The sequence below is a fragment of the Castor canadensis genome, chromosome 10, assembly GCF_047511655.1.
Source record: "Castor canadensis chromosome 10, mCasCan1.hap1v2, whole genome shotgun sequence".
Taxonomy (NCBI): domain Eukaryota; kingdom Metazoa; phylum Chordata; class Mammalia; order Rodentia; family Castoridae; genus Castor; species Castor canadensis.
Genome location: NC_133395.1, coordinates 116,770,183 through 116,776,298, shown reverse-complemented (window position 1 = coordinate 116,776,298; position 6,116 = coordinate 116,770,183).

Sequence of the window (6,116 nt, the reverse complement as noted above, 5' to 3'; positions counted from 1 at the left end):
TAACTTGTTAAGACTGTATTTATGGATGCAATTAAATCCAGTTTGGAGACGACTACAGTAAGCTCTGCTCTAGGGCAATCTCCCATCCTAGGAATGGGATTCCTGCCTGGAGATTCACTCTTGAGTCACTGTTTGGTTAAGGTTTGGTACCTTCTGCTCAAACCCACTCTCCTCACCTTGCCTTTGTGACTCATGTAGTTTTCGATGGATTGACAAATAAGGCCTAATGCCTGATGACCCAGAGGGGGACTGGCTTCCACAAAACACCACACAGTTCACTGGGGACCTCTATTCACAGCCAGTGTGTCCCCCAAGCCCTCCTGCTTCTTTCGGATGTGAAAGTCATCAGAATCAAAATGGAGTCATTTGCCCTAACAAGAAAGTAAGTAAAACCAGGAAGTTACAAAAGAAAGGCTTCTTGCATACTATTGCCTGATAGTAACTACCACAAACTACACAGTGACTACCACTGTCAGAATCACCACCATACACCAAAGCCACCTCACCACATAAAAAACGTACTTCTAACAGGGCAGAAGTACAACTGTAATCCCAACATTGGGGAGACTGAGGCAGGAGGATCATGAGTTTGAGGGCAGCCTGGGCTGCATAGTAAGACCCTTTTTCAGGAGGGGAGGAACCCCAACTTTTGTGAGAACATCCACCAGCCATGTTCTGCCTCAGACTGGCACCACCCTGTTATTAAGCCTTGTGGTCAAGGCTATTATTTCAAAATACCTTGCATAAGCTTCTCATTTTTATCTTTAAAAACTTCCCCTGGCCTCAGCCTTTGAATATGCTCATGCATTCCTGGACAGAACTCTGCACTTCCAAATAATCATCATTATTCTTTGGAGACTCTGATTGTTACTTAGATTGTCCAATAGGAGCTGGGCTGGGGAGTTGCAGAACAGAAGAAGAAGTCTCCATTGGCTGGGAATCTGGTGGGTGGGGCCAGGCATTGTTCTCAGTGTTCCAAGCTGGAATGGTGGTATATAGGAGGCTCACACTTTGGTGTCAGACAGTCCTGGAGGCGCCTCTTACTTGCTGTGAGACCTGGGGCCCATGACTTTCCCTCTCTGATGCTTGGTTTCTTCATCTGTAAAATGAGAAGAATAGTTCTCAAGGGATTGTAAGGCCTAACAGGCCTAGTCTATATAAGAGAATGTATAACGTGGAGCCTAGCACGACTCAGTAGCTATTATTATTGTTTGGTTGGGGTTTTTTCTAGCAGTATTGGGCTTTGAACTCAGGGTCTCATGCTTGCTAGGCAGGCACTCTACCACTTGAGCCATGCGCTGAGCCTAGCATTTTTGCTTTATTTTTCAGTCTCTTGCTTTTGCCCAGGACTGGCCTCAGACTGATCCTCCTATCTCCACCTCTAAGTAGCTGGGATTATAGGTATGCATCACCACACTTGGCTATTATTGCTTAATAATAGAGTGATCTAACAGAAACACCCTACATATCATTCTTCCAAAGAGAAAATATACCCAAATCATCAGATGTAGCATCAAATAGTAACTAATAAATGATAGCTACTGTTATTAAGAACTTTGAAGTCATATCTGCTTCCTGTATCTCAATCACTCACCTGCCCTGGGAATGCCAGGAGATACTTAAGAAATTCTGAGAGATATATTCAATAAACAGCATTCCTGCACCAAGTGCATGCCTGAATCTGATCATGAGGATCCCCAGACAAACTCAGACTGAGGGAGGCTGAACTGGATAACTGGCCTGTATATCAGAGGTCAAAGTCATGGCTGAGGAAGCCTTCATATGAAAGGGGAACCACAGACAGGATTGCTAAACCAATGTATAAGCTTGGATTGGGTCCTGGACCAGGAAGAAAACATTGCTATGAAGGACCTTATTAAAATGGTTGGTAAAACTAGAATAAGACTTGTAGATCAGTTAGTAATACCATGCCGTTGTTAGACCTTCTGGTGTTGATGACAGTCCTGTGGCTATGTAAGAAAAATGCACTTGAGAAATACACCCTGATACTTAAGGGTAAAGAGTCATAATGTCTTCAATTTACTCCTGAATGGGAAAAGCAAACAATTATATATAGCAAACTAATGAAAAAAGCAAACAGGGAAAAAATGTTCCTTGGGGAATCTGGATATATGAGTTCTTTGTACTATTTCTGCAATTTTTATGTATATTTGGGATTATTTTAAAATAAAAGGTTAGTCATAAATAAAACAAAGCCATAGAACTACTAAGCCCTTAGAAAAATAAGGAGTTGTGCAGTTAGGGAAGAGCTGCTTGCTTCCCTGCCCAGGTCCCTCCATCCAGCAGAGGAAGAAGGCTTCTGCCTCTAGGTCTGGTCCTCGCTGCGCCCTCTTGTGGTCAGCATGGGCAGGCAAGTTTGATATCAACAGGTTGCTGTAGAATTGCCACAGAGAGGGTGACAAGACCTCCTTCGTGTTTGCACAGATGGCCATGAAAGGCAATGGACCCAGCACATTGTAGCCAGTGGAAAAGCATGGGGAAGGAAACCTAATGGCATCATTTGTGCAGCCCCCACCCTTTTAACCTAGCTGTCTCATGATGGGGCTGGTGCTAGAACCAGAAATGTGGCCTACAGAACAAAGGCGAGCCCAGCTCCCCAGGAGAGGAGCATCAGCCAGAAAAGGTCGCTGCTTTCTCCCGTGTCCACCTTTGAGCCAACTCCAACGGACTTTGGCTTCTAAGTGGTTTCACAAGCCTGCTGATCCCAGGACAGAAGATGGTAAGGTGAAAGAGACAGGCTGAAGTTCAAGTACAGGATCTGGAGGTGTCTTTAAAATGTTGAACACCCAGCAGAGTAGTGTATGCCTGTAATCCCAGCAACTGGGAGGTTGAGGCACAAGTTCCAGGCCAGCCTGGTCTACTACTTAGTGAAACCCTGTCTCAAAAATCCCAGAACAAAAATACTGCAAGATGTTACTAGATGGATTTTTTTTCTGCATAAATTTTAATTTTTACAAAATGTTGCATTAAATTATTATTTACCTTGATTAACAAATTGTATGGTACTCCCTTGAATTTTGTGCCTGAGGCCAGCATCCCACACAGCTCCCGTGTCCTGGTCCGGTAAAGCTAATAATTCATTCATTGCAACATCAGGTCTGCAGTCGGTCAGAGGAGGTGTGAAGTCAAGGGGCCCTTTAGAACACTGAAGAAAGGGCCAAGCGCCTGCACTGATGTCAGTGACTGGCCAATAGCTGGGGCTCCATTTCTTTATCTCCAGGTTTCAACTTCCTCACCTGTAACATGAGCGAGCAATGCTTTCCTTGCAGTTTATTCAGAAGACTCTGTATTTAATTTAACTCACTGAATTCTTACAGCTATACTATGTACAAGCTCTTATCCCCATTTTAAAGTTGAAGAAGTAGACACAGAGAGGTTTAGTTATTTGTCCAAGGCTGAACAGCCAGAAAGTGAAAGTGCATGTTCTTTGATCAACATTGTCAACATAGTGTGATCCTCACCCTCCTCGGATCACATTTGACCATATTTGAAGACTTTTTTGTTTTCGAAGTACTGGAGTTTGAACTCAGGGCCTCAAGCTTGCTAGGCAGGCGCTGTACTACTTTGAGCCCCTCTGCCAGCCCTTTTTCATGTTGGGTATTTCTTTCTCCTCCCCTCGCCTCCTCCTCCCCCGTTTTTTAAAATTATTATTGTGTTGGGTGGGGGTACATTGTGGCATTTACAAAAATTCTTACAATGTATCAAATATATAATACTTGAATTCACCCCCTCCACCACTCTCCTTCATCCCCTCCTTCCCCAGATTCTTGGAGTAGTTCTGACAGGTATCATTTTTGCATTTACACACAGGTGTACACAGTTTTTACTCCCTGTGATTGCTCGGGGAAGCTGAGTCTCCCGGCTCAGTGCCCACACCATGCTCCTTCTGTAACCTCTCCCTGTGGTTCTTACATCCTGCAATGTTCCATGTTCTGGCAGGTGGAGAACCTGGAGTCAGTCAGGGCATCATAGCATGCATTCAACGGTGGTTTGTTGAACGACTGCTATATGCCTGCCTGTCCTGTCCTGCAGACACATATTGGTTCCCCCTCCCTGCAACTGTCTAGCAGGGAGACTGAACTTAGATGATGAAACACACAAGTTCATGCACAATAATACATTATGACACACAAAGCAGGGGGTCTGAGTGCCATGGAAGAATAAGATGGGGGGAGGGGAGCAGGAAGACCTCTGTGGGATGGCATTGAAGCTGAGACCTCAGGTGGGAGGAAGAAAGAGCACTGCAGGTAAAGGGAACAGCCTTGCAAAAGCCCTGAGGTGGGACCTGAGTGTGAGGGGAGGCAGTCGGGAGGGAGAGGAGAACAGTATGTGACTTTGAAAGTGTAGAGAGGTAGGGGCCCCATAAAGAAACTTGGTCTTGTTGAAATCACCATAAGAAGGGGACTAAGGTAAAAAGGAGAAAAATGGAGGGAATGAACCAATTCCAGACACAATACAGACATACTTGGAAATGCCATAAGGAAACTCCCTCTATAGCCATCTTAAACAAACAAAAATGTCTTTTTTGAAAAACACGGGGTAGGAAGGTAAAAACAGGTCCTGTCTGGGCGTTGCTACCAGTGAGGGGGAAAGACGTAAGGACAGGGTGCAGGAGAGTGAACATGGTAGAAGTATTACGTACTCATGTGTGAAATGGAAAAATGAGACCTGCTGGAACTGTTCTAAGAAGAGAGAGAGGGGATAAAGGAGAGTGATGATGTGGGGGGGTGAATTTAACGAAGATATATTGTAAACACTTTTGCAAGTGTCACAAAGAATCCCCGGTACAACAATATATGAATAAAAATAAAATCTTGGTCTTCCTGTCAAGAAAGAGAGTTTGGTGAGTTTTAATGGGAGTGGTGGCCCACTCGGGGCCTGAGCCTCGCGAGGTCTGGGCACAGCCCTGTGTGGAAGATGCTGTGTGGTGTTGAAATCCAGAGCCTGTTTCACCAGCTGGAAGCCATCCCACAAAAGGTGAGGTTTGTTGCACTTGCACAACCTTCAATAATGCACCTTCCTGGCCCCAGGCCCCAAGCCGCTCGTGAAATGTGCTGATGGAGCCATTTGCATACGTTACAAGGTCACTGCCAGGCTCAGGCCTTAGACAAAGCACAGTATCAGTCAGACTGCAAAGGCCCGTGGGGGTCGCGCGGCCCACCCCTGCCCACCTCGGGGACTTTCCCAAGGCGTTGCTGCTTTTTGCTGCTTTTGGATGACTCAACCTGTGACACACCAGCTCCTCGTGGAATCTGCAACTTGCTTTCCTCAGATTCCAAGGGATCCTGGCCCACTAGGGCTCAGGTTCATGACTGTGGCGGCTCATGTTTAGGCCATGTGTCTGGACTCTCGACCTTAATTCCTGCCCATTCATGTGATATACATGTGACTTTTCAACAAGGACTTACGAGGACAAGAGTGTGAGGCTGTGAGGGGTCTGGTTATCTCTGTGTGATCCCAAAGTGAATGTTGCTCAAGATAGTTAAAAGAACCATGTACAGACCATAAATTCGGGACACCCTGTTTCAACTCAGTCAAGCAGCTTTTGAAAATTGAAGGACTTTTCATATGCTAACATGCATTAGAAATCTCCAAGAAGGAATGATGCATATTTATCCTTTATTCCAGGAGTGTCTTGCAGACTCATGTTTGGAAGTACATGCAGCAAGAAACAGTCATCAGATGACAGAGAGGAGGACAGTGGTCAAGCCTAAGAAAGAAAATGCAGGCTCTAGGCTCCCAGGAGGGATAGGAACCCAGAGGTGAGCAGGCCTGTAATTTCAGCACTTGGGAAGCGGAGGCAGGTGTATTGTGAGTTCAAGACTATCAAAAATCAAAAAACAATACAAAAGCAAAAAAAAAAAAAAAAAAACCTCCCAACTCCCAGCAATGGAACCCAACTTGATCTTCCACCTTCTTCTTGCACAGTCAGCAGATGTCTCCCTGTGGTCCTTACATCCTGCAATGTTCTATATTCTGGCTTTAGCCTAGTTAGTTGAGTGGGAAGCTGGAGTCAGAGTACCAGGTTCGAATCCCAGCTCTGCTTCATGCTAGCTTTGTAGTCCTGGGCATAAGCCCCACAGGAAGGGCCTGGG